The sequence below is a fragment of the Ceratotherium simum genome, chromosome 9, assembly GCF_057802395.1.
Source record: "Ceratotherium simum simum isolate JZ-2026a chromosome 9, ASM5780239v1, whole genome shotgun sequence".
Lineage (NCBI taxonomy): Eukaryota > Metazoa > Chordata > Mammalia > Perissodactyla > Rhinocerotidae > Ceratotherium > Ceratotherium simum.
The window spans coordinates 73100699-73117939 of record NC_141908.1 but is presented as its reverse complement, the minus strand read 5'-3'; the positions used below and the strand labels follow the sequence as shown (position 1 = coordinate 73117939).

General features: G+C 43.8%; 1 protein-coding gene across 4 annotated transcripts in view; it reads left to right on the top strand.

Moving 5' to 3' along the window:
• The first annotated feature begins 5516 nt into the window (after positions 1–5516).
• The window catches only part of HECW2 (HECT, C2 and WW domain containing E3 ubiquitin protein ligase 2), a 371054-nt gene continuing 359329 nt past the window's right edge, over positions 5517–17241 (top strand). For 2 of the 4 annotated variants that reach the window (XM_087435521.1, XM_087435525.1), the window contains exon 1: positions 5517–5954. The gene's annotated coding sequence lies outside the window, so the exon portion shown is untranslated. Of the gene's footprint in view, positions 5955–6042; positions 6508–17241 lie in introns of those variants that run through there. The other 2 variants (XM_087435523.1, XM_087435522.1) reach the window with 2 other exon arrangements.

Here is a 17241-nt window from a genome sequence, read left to right as displayed (position 1 = left end):
TTGTCCATTGTTCTCCTCTACCTCCATCCTTCCCCCTTTCTCCTCTGTGAGCTGCTTTCTTCCCTGTTACCCTCCCTGGCCACATATGAAATGAGGAACAATATGTGGGATCTCCTTGGGGGTGTACAGCATTCAAAACCTGCTTTCGGCACATGGAAAACTGTTCTAAGTCTTGAAATGATAAAGGTATTTTTTACTCCGGGCTAATAGTTTCTTTGGTCATATAATTTCCTCTGAAATAAATAGGTATTCTGATCTTTTTGCTTCCAGTCAGTTACATGTGCCAATAACTATACCGGAAATGTTTTTTCTACATATAAGCTTTAAACCTCTCAATTTAATGGTAACCCTGAAGCTATCTGACCACACCCTTGAATTTGATCTTTTCCCCGGCAGAGTTTTACTGGGCCTTTGTCTCTCAAAGCCTTTATAAACCCCATCTTTTACTGCTTGGGATCTAAAAGCAGTCAGCATTTCCACCTGTGAAAAGACTGAAATTTCTAGACTCTCTATCATTTATTTTCTTTCATTTATTTGTGAAAACTGGCTACTTCTTTCCTGAATTCATCTCTTTCTTCTGATCCTTTGCCATATGCAACCAACAGTTTCCATCACTCACTAATTGATTCTTTCGAATCGCTTACTGTAGAGCTGCTGACTCAGTGGCACAAGGTAAGTTACAAGTTACTGCAGCAATATTTTAATAACTGTTTTGCCACTGCATATTATTCTCACCATCTTCCTAGTTTCCAATATTAGTTTTCTTGCTACTTGCTACTGAACTCCTAAGTAAATGCCACATATTTTAGGTTTTAATTACAGCAACACCCTACTTCAAGCTATCAATTTCCATTGTAGTCAGGGTCATTATTACCGGCTGCCGTAACAAAGACCCCCACATCTAAGTAGCTTAACACTTTATTTCTTGTTCACATCATAGTCTTATATCAGTTAGTCAGTTTTCCTCCAAGTGCTGGTTCAGGGATCCAGGCTCCTTCCATCTTGAGATGACACCATTTTAACACATGGCTTCTGTGGTCTCCAGTGAAGGTGAGGAGGATGAGAGAAGTCACTTTGGATTCTTAACCCCCACAGCCAGAAGTGACACCCATCATTGCTGCTTAAATTCTATTTGCCAGAAGTAGTTACCCGGCCATACTAAACGCAAAGGAGACTGGAAAATATAGAGGAACATGTGGATATTGTACACACTAACATTTTCTGTCACATCTTGCTTATTATTTGACCATTAGAATATAAGCTTCACAAGGCAGCGATTTTTGTCTATTCTCTCCACTTTCACATGCTCAACACTTAGAAGAGTGCCTGGCTTATAGTAAGTGGTTATTAACTATTTACTTAACTATATGAAAGGGAGAATCCAGAGCTTCCTTCCATTGGTAGTGGGTGAGAAAGAAAACAGGAAAATTTGAGCAACCAAAATACATAGATGCCATAAAATGTATGCATGTATGCACTAAAGCTCACGTACTTTATTCACTGAACCTCCTCCCTCCACAAGCCATTCTAAGACAAAGTTCTAATGAGAATATTCACTTAGTCTATCAATTCCATACCAGACCATAAGCAGAAACTTAGAATGAGATAAGAAAGATTATCAAGAAGAAAAAAGGTGATAGGTAGGAAAAATATGGGGCTCTAAGGAAAGAGTTACTCTTAAAGAACAAAAACAACAAAAAACTATAGTAGCCTGAGGCCATTTAGTGAGGATGCAAATGTATTTATACCTACATAACCCCTACAGGCATCACTGAGTCATAGCAGAGTAAATAAATTATAGCCACTAACCATGAAAATAATGAGTCGATTAGGTTCCATATACTTTCTTTAAAAGACAGAAAAGTTGTAATACATTGGCATTCAAATTGATATCCTTCAGTCATGCTCTAAATTTCCTAGTTGTAACTAGTCACTTATGATGGTTAATAGAGAAAATACAACAGGAATAGACTTCTCAAAGTATTTTGTGCTTAATCAATCATTTCTTCAATTGGAAGTTCCCACTCCCAGAATGCTATGCTGATGAGACCACATTCACAGTATCAGGTTCAACAGGAGATAGATCCACATTTTATGGAGTCTGAAGATTATACAATTCAGAGCCTTCTTTAAGAAAAGAATACACAAGTACAAAAGGAGGTACAAAAAATAATATTTAAAATTAAAAAATCACAAGTTACAAATTAAAAAAAATTCACAAGTACCAGACATCACCAAATCCAGAAAAATACCATGATTTTTAAAAATTAATTAACTGTCTAATATACCTTTACATACTTGTTCCTACATATTTTGGCTGCGTACTCTTTGCTTTCTTCTTCATCTGAAAATGATTTTGTCACATATTGTTCTATACAGTTAATAGATATTTCAGTAGCATGCTTTCCACTGGCATAGTTGATTGAAATTTGTTTGTCTTGTTGATAGTTTAGAAGAGTTTCTTTCCAGTCCACAATTCATAATCGGGAAAGTTACATACATTTTTAAGTCTGTTGTCAGATTTGGGAAAATCTCCAGCAAATTTCTTTTACATATAAAGAATAAGATGTGGGAGCATTTTGCACATTCTAGCTCTGGGTCTATTCATTTCACACATTGTCTATCTCACTACCTTTATACTTCCATGCTGGGGTCCTGAAGTGTGCATCGTTTGCTGATATTCTTTGGCTTTCCACCCTCATGTCATGACACCAAGTAGCCCAATTGACGGTAGGCCTTGGAGTAGTCAGAATAGATGTCACTGTTACAATGGGCTATAATGCCCATGAACCACATAAATTTGTTCCACTTAACCAACTCAACTTTCCCTTAGCCAGATCCCCAAAATGCCCATGAAAAGAGTGAAAAGAGATGTTACAGCGAAAAATAAAATATTAAAATATTGTGCTTTTGAAACTTTTACGGAAACATAAGACCACCTAGAACACACTTCTAGGACCCCTCCTGTGGAGCTGGAAGGGGCCTGAAGTTTAAGTTTCTTGGAATCTGCCTTTGGGTTTAGCTTCGGACACTACACTTCAGGAGAAGCGTTGACAAACTTGAGCACATTCATAGAAAGGAGGTAACATAGGATGGTGAAGGGTCAAGACACTCCGTCATACGATAAGCAATTAAGGGCCATGCAAAGATCTTGGAAGAGACAATTCAAGAGGTCGACAAGTCTGTCTTTAGTACTTGGAGTCCTGTGAGGTGAAAGAAGTCTCTTGACTCAATATAAGAAATCACTCTAATGTTAGGCCAGTTTCAACGTAGAATTGACCAGCTTGTGAAATCCTGAGTTTTCTTTACGGGAAAGGTTTAAGAAGAGGCTAGGTGAGAACCAGTCAGGGATCCTGTGGAGGGGAGACCCAAATTGGGTAGTGGTGGTTAAGGTGGAGGGGGAGTGTGGTATAAAAGAACCAAATCTTTACACACATTTGCAAGTCTGAGATTTTAGGATGACTTTGCTATTAATATTATTTGACACCATAGCCTCAGGTTTAATGCTTGCTGTGTAGAAAGTTTTAGAGCTAGATGGGGCTGCCTTCAAGGTGAGAGAAAAATGTTGTTTTTGTGTGTGTGTGTGTGAGGAAGAGTGTTTCTGAGCTAACATCTGTTGCCAATCTTCCTCTTTCTGCTTGAGGAAGATTGTCTCTGAGCTGACATCTGTGCTCATCTTCCTCTACTTCATATGTGGGATGCCACCACAGCATGGCTTGATGAGCAGTGCATAGGTCCACATCCCGGGATCCAAACCAGCGAACCCCAGGCTACCCAGGCAGAGTGCGTAAACTTAACCACTACACCAAGGGGAGGGGCCAGTTTTACTTTTTTTTTAAACCTAAGGGCAGCACTAATGATCCATTTTAGCTCTATTTTTATGCTTTTTTGTTTAAAGCTAGATTGTAACATAACAGTTAATCAATACAAGGGCTTAAGGGTCTCAGGTGTGGGATTGCTGGGTCTAGAGCAAGTTGTAGATAGAGAACATCACATGAGATCTCTTGGGATCCCTGTTCTTCCAGTAGGAAGGAGAACTGAACTTTTTTTGCTGTGTGTGTGTGGCTCGATTCTGTGGAGTAGCAGAGCAATGATGCCTGGGATGGATAGATCCGGGGGAATAATGAGTCAGGGCTTTTTGTGACATGTGACAGAACACAACTGAAACTGACCTAAGGAAATAAAGAGGAGGGGGATTTATCGGCTTCAGGCATAGAGTTCACTTCAGACATATTTGCCTCCTGAGGCTACTTGAAGTTGGCTTCATTCATATGCACTGGTGGTACTTGTGATCACTGGTTTATATCCTTCCGGATTAGTTATCCAGGTTTAAAGGGCTTCTTTGAACTGATTCACCAAAAGCCCCAGATTGAGCTCCTGGACCAGTATGCCCATCCCAGAACCAATCACTGTGGTCTGGAACACGATGACTGGCCAGCTCTGCGGAGTGAGGGTGGAGGTGTCAGTATTCTGGAACTACAAGGACTTGTGGGCGAGGGGGAGGGGTAGTTCCCAGAGGAAAAATGAATCGCTGTTACCAGAAAAGAGGGAGATGGATAGTACTGACAGCACATACTCAGAAATCTCCAAATACGGATATCTCTTATTTGGTGGGGGGTGGAGGGAGAAATGTTTGGGACTTCCTCTATACAGCTATAACTGTAAAATCGAGTAAATCTTTCCCATATCTGGATGAATACCATGCAAAGGGGGCAATATCCCTACATTTCAGCGTTTTTACTCTTTCCCCTAAGTGGGACTGAGTCAATGAAGATGCTACAGAAGAAGTAAACAGAGAGCTGAAAGTATTAATACAGTAATTTTCAATTTTACTGCCCTCTTTAGGCAGAGTAGCTCGGAGCGCTTTCAGTAATCCATTTTTAGTCGTGACCACACCCCGTGTAGGTGACATGAGTATTACCGTCTTGCCCTTGCAGCTGGGGAAACCGAGGCATGACACTCCTCCATTCAGCTTTCCGGTGGGATTTAGGAAGAGTCCTGCCTGCATGACCGCAGAGGGTCTCCTCCTTCCTCCGCGGCGCCTCGCAGAACCCTCATGTCCTTCGGCGTCGGAGAAGGGGAGCAGTTCGGCTCCGCCGCAGCCTCGGCATTCGTCCTCCGCCCAGCTGCCCCCGCCCGCGCTCCCGCACCTTCCTCAGGCAGGTCCAGCTGGCCAAGGTCTGGCTGTCCCTCCGTGCGCCTCACCCCCGCCTCCCTTCCCCTGTCCCCGACGTGCAGGACGCCCCCAGCCCGGCGCCCCGCAGGGAGGCGCGGGCGGATGCCGCCCGGGCGGCTACCGCCGGAGGTGAGCGGGCCGAAGCCTTCGCCCCCTGCGGGCGGGGCGCGGCGCCGGGGCGGGCGGCCGGGCCGGAGAGAGGGGGCGGCGGGAGGGAGGCCGGGCGGGCCGGCGGGGGGCGGCGCGAGGTGGCCCCGCAGGCAGCTGCTCGCGGGCGACGGCTGGGGAGCGAGCGGCGGGGAGCGGGGGCCTCCCCGCGACGCCCGGACCCCGGCGCCCTCCGAGCGCGGGCGGGGGCCATGGCTTCGCGCGTCCCCGCCGCCGCCGCTGCTGACTCGACACAATCGGCGGGGCGCGCGGGGGGCGCGGCGTAGCCCGGGGTGGGCGGCGGCGCGGGGCCGCCCGGGGAGCTGGGAGCGGCGCCGGCAGCCACGGCCGATGCCAGCACAAAGGCGAGCCGAGAGCCAGCGCGCCGCGGAGGGCGGCGGGCAGAGCCGCTGAGGGCGCGCCGGCGCCCCTGCCCCGCGCCGCGTCTCTCTCGTCACTGCCTCGGGGACCGCGGCACAGGGTCGCTGGCCCCGTGGCAGCGGCCGCCGCAGCCGGGAGCTGCACGCGACGCGCGGCGCGCGCCGAGCGGCCGGAGGGCGCGGGGGCCGCGGGGCCGGGCGACTGCGGGCGCCCTCCCGCCCGCGGCCCGGGCCCCGCCGCAGCGCGCCAGGTGAGTGCGCGGCCCTCGCGCCGCAGGTCCCCCCGGCGGGAGGGGGCTTTGTTGTCCTCGCCCGCGCGCCGGCGCGGCCATTCATTTGACATTTCGGCTTCCGCTGCCCTGAAAGGCGGGCGAGCGGCACCGGGAGGTGTTTCGTGCTTCGGGTCTCCCGGGGAGCTGAGGCGTTTGGGTCCATTTGAGCATCACTTGAGGGAGAGGAGGCGGCGTTTGCTCTTGGTCAGGGCTGTGTCGGGAACCTCCGCGGCCGGGGCCTGGGGCCTGGAGGAGACCGGGGCTGCGGCTTTAGACGTAGACGGTCCCGAGGACGTGCCGCTGCAGAGACCTGCCTCTTCCATGCCTTGTCTTCTCTGTTAGCAGTGCTCAAGTGCTTTTCTTTGATTTTTACGAGTAATTTTGGGAACATCTTTACGGGCACATTTCTTTCTCTTGAAGTTGGAAGTCTTCGGAGACATACCGAGAGCTCACAGTTAGAGTTACAAGGGATCGATGCATATTCAACTTCGAGAAGGAAAGCATTAGCGATCATCACAGCTAGAGGTGGACGGTAGGCAAACTTCCGGGGGCCTTCAGCCTTCCTGCTGCGATTTCTGCTTTCACTGTCCCAGAGTCAAGCAAACTCCGAATTCTTACACATATACCTGTGTCAAAGTGTGCAACTTGTCTATTCGTGAATAGTTTTCTATAGTTTGTCATTTAGAAGAAAAAGATTTTAACATAATTGGTAGAGTCCCCTATTAGATCTGGTGAAATTTCATGTATTCGTTTGTCTTACGAGTATGATTTTCATTTTACTATTTCTCCTATTCCCTCAAGGACTCATTTCTTCTGTTGCCTAGAGAGAGCTTTTTTATTTCCCTCTCTCTCTCTTCCAGACAGATGGCTGTATGTTCTGGGAGGTTATCTTTAAAATGACACTCACGTTATCTATAAACAAAGAAGATCAGTTATTAAGCTTATTTTTGGACTTATTAAAGCAAGAGGCCTAATGTGGATGGGGATATTATTAATGGTGTGAAAATCTGAAGTTTGCTAATCTGTTTGGTCATCGGAAGATTCCTGCAGGGATTGTTTATATAGTGTGGGAGACAGATGGCATCGCTAGCAGACAAGAGAAGCCCAGCATAAAGGGTCGTTGTATTCTGCAGAAATTAACCACTTCACTGTTGGGAGGTGGGGTAGGGTGGGGAGGACATAATTTTGATGTCCCAGAGGAGCCGTTATAACCTTACCATCCAGCAGCCTAACCAGTTAATTTCTCCTTTCTTTGAACATTTAAAAAGTCATCATAGAGCTATTTATTTTGATTATTTCTTTGACACATTTTGGCCTCAGTTGTGGTTCTGTGAAGCAAATTAAATAGTTATATTAACAAAAATGTCTTTGAGTTTAAGATTATCGTGCCACTTCTGGGGAGAAACAGTCAGAACTTTCTAGCTTTGTGTACAAATGGCCCCTTGGACTCATAGTGTCTCTTAGCTGGAAGGCCATTAGTCCAATCTGTGTGAATTCAAAGGAGTTTCTTCCACCATCTCCATGACAGATGGTTCCCTAAGTCCCGGCATTTGCCCCAGACTCTCAGCTGTGGGTAGTACTCTACTTCTGTAAGACTTACAGCCTAAGACGCTTGCTTTGCCATTGTTGGGTCGCAGCACTGAGCAGCCTTTGGCAGTGAATCTTGATGAATGACTGTGGAGGCTGTGAAGAAATCAAAGTCATTCTGAACATTCGAGATAGGCCGGCTGGAGCTTTTCTGCTCCTATCCCCATTGTAGATTCTTTATGTGCTGTAGATTGCATAATTTGTCTTCCCTCTTTATGAATGTGAGGGAAAATATTCCAGTAAATTAATATTCACCAGCCGCAGAACTAAATTTCATGAAGAACATGAGCAGTATTTGAGCCCTCTGAACAGAAAGTATGGAATAAAAGTAAGCATCGGCTCTGTTTAACTTGGGCAATGTTACTTGGGAGAAAAACATATTTTCTTACTCTTTTTAAAGCTTTTGCATCACTAATCTCAGCAAAAGGCAAAGAAACTAGGGTTGTTACCTGTGGTTGAGGACAGATGCCTTCTGGATGAATGTGTTTTGCAGGAGAGGTGGCTTTTGGGCTCTGTCCAGTTTCAGCGTGTGCCCTGGCATCAACGAAAGGATCTAACATTCAAAATACATGTTAAATCTGTGGCTGGTATCTGTGGACCCTCTCACCAGGTTGCTGTTTCTCTTGTGAAGGGTTCCTTTAAGAGAAACCCAGGGCTCCAGGCTTGGGGCTTGCTGTGGGCCTGGCCTGGATCCACATTCTAGTGTGTTGCTGCATGCTTTTTTAGGTAAAAATGGAACCAGTTTTGCATGGTGTGTGGATAGGGAATGGCAGCACGGAGTGAAAACTTTTCCAGCTTGATGTTGAAAGCCAGGCCTGGCCTCAAGGGGAGAGGACTATATTTGAAGTTTGTTTGACCCAGCAGAGGCAGCAGTTGCTTCTTTATGCACAGGATGCCTTTCGTATGGGAGTATGAATGAGGGGTTAGAAGGGTGACCAGACCCCCTGGTTTGCCTGCAACAGTCCCAGTTTATTCCTGTTGACCTATCTTAGTGATCAAACATGTCCCCTTTCATATTTAAAAGTTTCCTGGCTTGGATGATAAATTATATGGTCATCCTAAATATTAAGGAGTCTTGACTGTTTTCTTTACCATCCTCTCCTGACCTCAGACTTTGAGTCTTGCTTTATTTCAGTCTTTTATTTGTTAAATGCAAAGATAAGAAAGGTTAAAAAAAAAATTAAACCAAAAAATGCATATGGAAAAAAGAAATAGCAAGGAAGATAGAAGAATGAGGTAATTGATTGCTTGTCATCTATTTACACATATAGGAAATAAAATAGTTTTATCCTTAAGTTGTTAAGTGTCTACTATGGCTCTAAGCCTGTGTTGTTATGTCTTCAAGAACAATAAGAATTAACACTTTCCCATTTACCTAGGGCTGACAGGAATTGGGACAACTCCTGTGACTTGGGCAAACAGCTTCAACAAAACCTGTTTGCAGACCTGGTGGATGCATGGCTCTTGCAGATATGAATGCAAGTTTCAAGATCTAGTGTTTGGTCCAGTTCTTGGATATTTACTGAGAGTTCAGAACACAAGTGTTGTTGTGAAGACTTAACTCTACATCCTCATAGTTTCCAAGCCCTCTGGGCCATGAGGATAATAGAAGAGCCTTTGTTTTCTGTCCCCTTCTGACTCCAGTCTTGGGTTTGGGTCTCAGCTTTTCATACAGAGGGCTTGCAGAGAAGAGTTTGGTGTGCCTGCTCACCACCAGAAAATGCTCAGAGGGGTCTGAGATTGTGCAGGTGACCTGGGGTGGGGTTTGGGTGCCAAAGCTAGATATGTGAAGCTTGTGACACGTCTTTCTGCTGGGCTCCTTTGCTAAAGAATCTTCTGTTTCAAATAGTTCACTTGCAGTGCTGGCCAGTAGGTGTTATAGTTAATTATGGCTGTCACCTTTTCCATACCCACTCCACTAAAATCCTCAAAAGCTTAGTCAGGGCCGGCTCCGTGGCTTAGCGGTTAAGTGCGCGCGCTCTGATGCTGGCGGCCTGGGTTCGGATCCCGGGGGCACCCCGAGGCACCGCTTCTCCGTCCAATGCGAGGCCGAGTCCCACGTACAGCAACTAGAAGGATGTGAACCTATGACATACAACTATCTACTGGGGCTTTGGGGGGAAAAAACTGAATAAATAAAATCTTTAAAAAAAATAAAAAAATAAAAAAAAAGCTTAGTCAGCATGCCTGAAGAAGAAATTTATGTATCTCCTTTATGAGTAGGATGATCATGTAATTTTTTTGTCCAGACAAGGACACTTTTGAGAGTAAAAGGGGATACTAACTGGAAGGGGCACCAGATCAAAAACTATAAACTGGGGTTCTCCCAGGAAAACTACCATGTGTGATGGTCTTAACTATGACCAATACTTTTCTATGAAGAATACCCATATGATAGAAAAGTCCTTAGCTTCTTCTACATTTGTTCAACATACATGTTTATGTGTGTGCATACATGTATGTGCATGTTTACACAAACATTGATCATATATCTTTAAAGATTTTATTTATTTATTTATTTTCCCCCTAAAGCTCCAGTAGATAGTTGTATGTCATAGCTGCACATCCTTCTAGTTGCTGTTTGTGGGACGTGGCCTCAGCATGGCCGGAGAAGCGGCGCATTGGTGCGCGCCCGGGATCCGAACCCGGGCTGCCAGCAGCGGAGCGTGCGCACTTAACCGCTAAGCCACGGGGCTGGCCTTGATCATATATCTTTAGGTGCATGTATTGTGGGGTTGAAATTAACCTCTTAAGAAAGCCTAGTCATTTGGAAAATTGTGGCCTTCATCTCTTTCTTGGATTGACTCTTTAACTAAACTCTCTGCGTCTAGCCTTTCCAAACTTTAAATCATCTTCTGACGTTGTGTATTTCTAATACCAATCTATTGGTATAATTCTGTTGCTTAAAAACCTTTGATGGCTCTCCATTTTCTGTTTAATTCTTGAAGTTAGATCCACAGACAGTTTGGTGGTTAGAAAGGAAAAGCAATGACAAAATTTTATTCATTCATTCATTCATTCATTCGTTCAACTACTATTTACTGAGTACCTTCCATGAGTCGGTCTCTGATCTAGGTGCTGGGGATATACCAAAGATAAAACAAAGATCCCTGCCCTTGTGGAGTTTTCATTCTATTGAGGGTGGAGGGGTGGGAGTGGGAGACAGATAATAAATCCAATAAATAAGTAATTATATAGCATGCTAGATGGAGGTGAGTGCTTTGGAAGAAGGAGAAAGTAGAGCAGGATAAATGTGGTTGAGTAGCCTTCGTGGAGAAAGAGACCTTAAGCAAAAACTTAACAGGAGGTGAGAGAAGTTACTCTTCCAGATTCCTGAGGGGGAGTGTTCCAGGCGGAGGGACTAGCCAGTGGGAAGACCTGAAGGTGAGAGTGTGTTTGGATGTGTTCAACGATTAGCAAGAAGACCAGCATGATGGTGTGGGGTGACTAGGGTGGAGTTGGAAAGGTAATGTAGAGTGGCAGAGCATGTAGGACCTTGAGATGTGAGAGTAATTATGATTTCAGCAGAAATCCCACTGTGCTCTTAAAACTCATTCTAATATTAAAAATTGTGCTTGTGTTATGAAGACTGCACTGGTCAATGTGGTGTACATTTCATAAATGGTGCACTTCCCCTGGGTTAATATACTTTTTATGTCATTTGCTTATTGGTTATTTGTTAAAATAGCATTTTTTTGTTGTTGCTGGTCTTAAATTGTATCCCTGTTGCACAAAAATAGATCACTGGCTCAAAAGTGGTTTATTGAAGTGTAAAAATTGTGGTGAAAATAGTAATGTAAATGCTACAGTTCAGAGTGTCATAAACATACTTAGAGAACTGAATCCCACTGCACATATGAAATGTGAATCTGTATGTATAATAAGGGGATTTGTGATAGTGATGCTTTCAGAACAGTACTGAAACGTGCAAGTGGAGGTTTGATGAGGACTATCTCAGAACTGTTTATTACTGGGTTTACCATCCATTCGCTCCTAATCCCCCAGTCATTGCCTGTTATGAAACTTTGTCCAATAGTGGCATGAAGCCATGGATGTTTTGGTGTCATTTTCAAACAAAGCACAGTGGTTTCTCTGTTACACTATTGAGGTTTCCCAGGACAAGCACATAATAATACTTTCCATTACAAAATTAGTATATTATATGGCTGAAGGTGGATGAGAGACTAAAACCCTAGTAGCATCGTTAAAGGATCCTTGTAGCAAAAATAAGAATGAGTCAGATTATTGAAGAGACACTTGGAAAATCAGCTGGAAAGTTAAAGACAAACATTATCCTTAGAGAGAAACCAGAAGTTATAGACAGAATTCCTTTGTCAAATGACACGGTTGGCTGTTGGGTAACATCAGTGGAGTAGGGTGCGGAAGAGCGGTTACTATCAAGTCCGTGCTAGCGATCTTTCACTTTACGGTTGGTTGAAACCAGCGATGTCATGCAGAGAATGAGTCAGCTTTTGGCACTGGTTCAGGGAGGAGGGCTTGGTGATGCTTTGTTCGTTTATCACTGGAAACTCGTGCTATAAGGGAAGAGATTTTTCTTTTGGTCTGCTGTTATTTGTGAGACTGGAAAAGTTGCTCAAGGGCCAGGACTGACAGAGCACTAGTTTTATGCTCAGATAAGAAGGTGATGGCTTTGTGAAGAAAAGAAGTTGTACCTAGAAGCCAGTCCACAGGCTACTCCATTTACAGAGAAGATGTAGTGCCTTCTGATCTTGAGGAAATGCTAAAAGAAAGAGTGAAAACTGGGTACAGCCAAATTGCGGCCCCTGAGTATGCGTGTGCTGTGAGGAGTGGCGGGCAGGGTGTATGAGATTGCTTCTGCCTGCTGACAGATGCTGCCTGTGTAGGAGAAAGGCACTCGTATATTTGTCTGTGGAGTAAGAAAAATGCTTCTTCATGACGCTGATTAGAAATGATTTCTCCTATATCGACTGGCATACCTCAGTAATATACTCTGCCCACAGTAAAACACGTCAAGGGCAGGGAGGGAAGGAAGAATTGTTAACAAGTGAAACAATATGCCACAATCTTAAGACCAAGAAATTTTTTCATTAGAGAGAGTTGTAGGTCCACATTGACCATAAAGGGTTAAGGAGGTAATATTTTCAGTAATGGACAGTCCTTTAAATAATAAGCATGTTACCTCTCAGTGACCCATTGGAAGAAGAAGAGCACAAAGAAATAGAACTCAGAGCAGTCATTTTGATGGGGAAGGGTCCAAGTGTATACTTGGTATTAGATAGCATGTAGAGAACGTGGTGGGAGGAAGGTAGGCTTTTAGGATTTTGCATCAAGATACTGGGTGGCAGGGAGGGGCGGCCCGGTAGTTTAGCGGTTACGTGCGCGTGCTCCGCTGCAGCCGCCTGGGGTTCAGATCCCGGGCGCGCACCAACACACCGCTTGTCAAGCCAAGCTGTGGCGGCATCCCATATAAAGTGAAGGAAGATGGGCACAGATGTTAGCCCAGGGCCAGTCTTCCTTAGCAAAAAGAGGAAGATTCGCAACAGATGTTAGCTCAGGGCTAATCTTCGTCACACACACAAAAACAAGATACTGGGTGGCAGGGGGCACAGGTAGAAGGAGGTGGAGAAGTCTGGCAATGGGATATGACCTTTCTTACACTTTTGCCTTAGGCTTGGCTTTGTTTCAGACAAGTGGACTGATCCTTAAAGATTTTCATGAATTGCCCCTGACCTAACCTAGAAAAAATAAATGATCTCTAGTGGTCTTGGATTCTGTTTGCATAAGCCTCCCTCCCTCCCTACCGCTCCCACCCACTTCCCTCTCTTCCCTTGTTCTTTCCTTCTTTAAGCCATTGAGTTGGCATCTTTAAACTAGAAGAGACTTCGTGAGCTCATCTCCTGTATCTCCAGGTCTTTAGGCAGATATAGCTGCTCTCCAGGGCAAGATGGATAAGGGCCTCTAGGGAAGGGAAGTTCTTTTCCTCACTCAGCTAAACAGTTATAGCTCACATTTAAATCTGAACCCTCATTCTTCAATAAAGATCCGTTTCCTTTTTTTGGAACTTAAAGAAAGATGGAGTCATTGTCTTTTGTCTAATAACTCTTCTATAGTGATGACCATTATTTAATTCTAGGACAGAAGTGATTCATGCATTATTCATTGAGTAAACATTGAAAGCCTTATATGTACCAGGCTCTGTGCTAAGTGATTGGTATAAAAGAAGTTAATAATTAGGCATGGCCCTCTCCAGATAAAACAGAGAATCTGGTAGGAAATAGGCCACAAAGATATGATAAACCAATAAATATATAATTGCAAAGCAAATATGGCAAAATGCTTACATTTGTAAATCTGGGTGGTGGTATATGGGCTGCTGTTATACTAACTTCTGAACTATATGAATTTCTGAATATATTTTTGAAGTATTTCATAAGTAAAAAATGAAAAAAGCCTAGTTGTAAGTGTGATAAGTGCTTTGTAGAGGGGGACTTTGTTAAAGAGTGGAGTGTCCCTGAGACTTCCTTTAGACGAAGTGGTCAGGGAAGGCCTGAAGTGTAGTTCACCGCTTGCGTAGATGAGGATAATTTGGACAGAGTTCAGAGAAGAGTCACAAAGACGATTGATGACAGAGTTGAAAATAAGATCCATGAGAACATTCTCCAAGAACTGGGGATGCTGAGCAGCGGTATAAATTTACCTGATGCAGCGATGTAGGCTGTCTTTTTCTTAAATTTATAGGGACTTCTTCACATCCACATTCTTGTCACTCATTTCCCGTGGTCAGCAGCAGGCAAGGCAAGTGATTCGGGTTAGAATTACGTGCTAGAGGAAAATCAAAATTTTATTCTGCAGTTGATAAAAATTGGAAAGAACCTCAGAGGCAAACTAGTTCACACTTCCTGTGAAGAAATATCTCTTTAATGTTCTTAACAGGTGGTCATCAAGTTCTTAGGAGATTGTTCCCACACTTCCTCCACTCAGATAGGGTGGTGGAGAGTGAGGGACTCCGGTTTACTTTAATTAGGCAGGTCTTCTTTCCATCCCATAAATACCCCAGAGTCATCTCTACCTCAGTACTTTTACCAAAGAAAGCACTTCCCACCTGGAATGCCCACCAATTCTACTAACTCTTCTAGGCCCCACATCTCCATTGCCTTTCTGTATACAATTTAAAAACTGTGGTTTTCACCATCTTTTCCCCATCTTCCCTTCTGAAGAATGTGGCATTCCTAGAGTTAAATGCAGCTTCCTTTGTCAGTAATTGACAGTAAGGTGGGAGTGGAGTGAGTATCCTAATCTGGAGGGGATAGAGGGAAGTGTGTTTGGTTTGACATGTTCCCTCCAGATGCTGATATGCCACCCCCTTGGGATCACTATTTTATAGCATTTAAGATCTTAGTCATCTGCTGCTTTAGGTGGTGCACTAGTTATTTTGTTTCCTATTAGTCTTTTTGCCAACTAGATTTTAAACACTCTGAATGTATGGAAACTTGGCCAACACCTCTGTGTGATGATCACAGAGTGAATATACAATAATCAATGGCTAATGGCTGAAGGAACCATCCGTTTCTTTCTCATGGACCATTATGAAAGGCTATTATTTATATAAATCAGATATTAAGTTGGCACAGATGCTAAAAGATTAACATTTTTGTAGTTTTAAAATGGCAGAAAGTCAAGTCTTGGAAGTCTAATTCATTCAGATACTTCTCGTCTCAGAAACCTCCTTCTTTCTTTGTAAGTCTTCTAACTCCTTGCTGTTCAATATGTGGTCCACAGACCAGCAGCATCAGCATCACCTGGAAGCTTGTTAGAAATGCAGCATCTCAGGCCCCACTCCAGACCTCCTGAATCAGAATTTGCCTTTTAACAAGATTCCCAGATGTGTTTTATGCACAGTAAAGTTTGAGAAGCATTATTTTAAGTCATCAGAATTCAGAAATTTGTGAGGAACATTTATCTTCAAAGAGAAGTAAGTCTGGAAAAGAAGATTTCATTGGTCTATGGATGATGAGATCCTCAGTGCTTTCTACCATGTGGCCTGGAATTACGCTGCTTCATGTAGGAGCTTCCAGGCCAGAGGGTGCCTCTGTAGGCGTGTCCTGGAGTGATTTAGGTAAGTGGGGGATACTTAGATGTTACACATGATGGTGATTATAGGAAGTTGAAGCAGTTGTTGGAGTGAGAAACTAGGAGAGCTTTACAAGGGTAGAGGAATGTGGCCATACAACCTAAAACCAAAGATAAGGGAAGAATGATTGGAAACAACTTCTGACTCTTGGGATTTGGACTCATCTCAAACTCCAGCACCTCCAGAGCCTGCAGGTCACGAATGAAACCAGCTGGCTGTGCTGTGTGTGGAAACTTGTGGAGTGGTTAGGATCATGGAGAGGCAGTCTTCATCACAGGGGGAGGAGGTGTCACCACTCAGCTCACCCAGTTGACCCAATTGTTGCCACATGGGAATTTGGGTCCAGCATGGCCAAATCTTCCAATTTTTCAAATGAAGCCAAAAATGTAAGTTTGTATGTAAAACATCTCTTGATGTAATATGTTGGTAATTAAAATGTTTTTACAACAGCTCAGGCCAAACAAAATTCATATGCTGCCTGCATCTGTTTTGCAACCCCTGTTCTAGAGCAACAAAATACATGAGGTGGTGTGAATACCCGACCTTTTCAGTGCAGGGCACCAACACAAGTAGAGGTGTTTTGGTCCTGGTAGGACCATTTTGGATTTTTTACTAAGTAAAAGAAATAAAAAGGCATAAAAGAAGGGAGCTGCCTTTGCGTTGAAGACCTGACTTAAAATCTGTATCTGAAGAACCTCAGTAACTAACCGTGTTTGAAGGAAAGAGTTGGGTGCCTAAAGGACTAAAACTTAGGTCCTGTAAGATCTGAAGGGGAAGTAAGCATGGGGTTGAGATGATGGTGAGGAGATGGAGACGTGGAAATTACTTGGCACCCCAAACTAGGATCACACCCTGCAACAGGGCAGTCAGAGCCCAGAGGCTGGACCACAGCCTGGACCTTCTTGTGCCAGAGAGAAGTGTGATTGTAGATGGAATTTGAGTTGGTTTATCTTTGGCCTCTGCTTGTTGAATTTGGGTGGCTGCTAATATTTAAAGTTTGCTGGAATTGGGTTTTAAATTAAAGTTTGTTATGGTAATATTAGCATTTTATATATTTTGAGAGTGAAAACTAGGAGAAGGAATCAAAATTCTTTCCAAGGATTTATTACTGATTATATTTCTTGTTAAAAACTAAATTCCTCAAGGGTCAGGACTGTTTATTATTTGTCTTTGCATCCCCAACATCTAGCACAGTCTGGGTCAGTGAATGTTTGTTGACCTGAACTGATTATAGGGCAAAATATAATTTATTTTCTATCTTGGTAAGTCATTCTGTAGGTATTCATTTTCCTCACTGACTTTGAAAAAAAATAACAGCTTTATTGAGATATAATTCACATACCATGAAATTCACCATTTTAAAGTGTACAATTCAGTGGGTTTTAGTACATCACAAAGTTGTATAACCATCACCACTATGTAATTCCAGAACCTTGTCATCACCCCTGTAAGAAACCCAGTACCCATTCGCAGTCATTCTCCATTTCACCTGGTCCCAACCCCTGGCAACCACTATTCTACTTTCTGTCTCTATAAACTCGCCTATTCTAGACATTTCATTTAAGT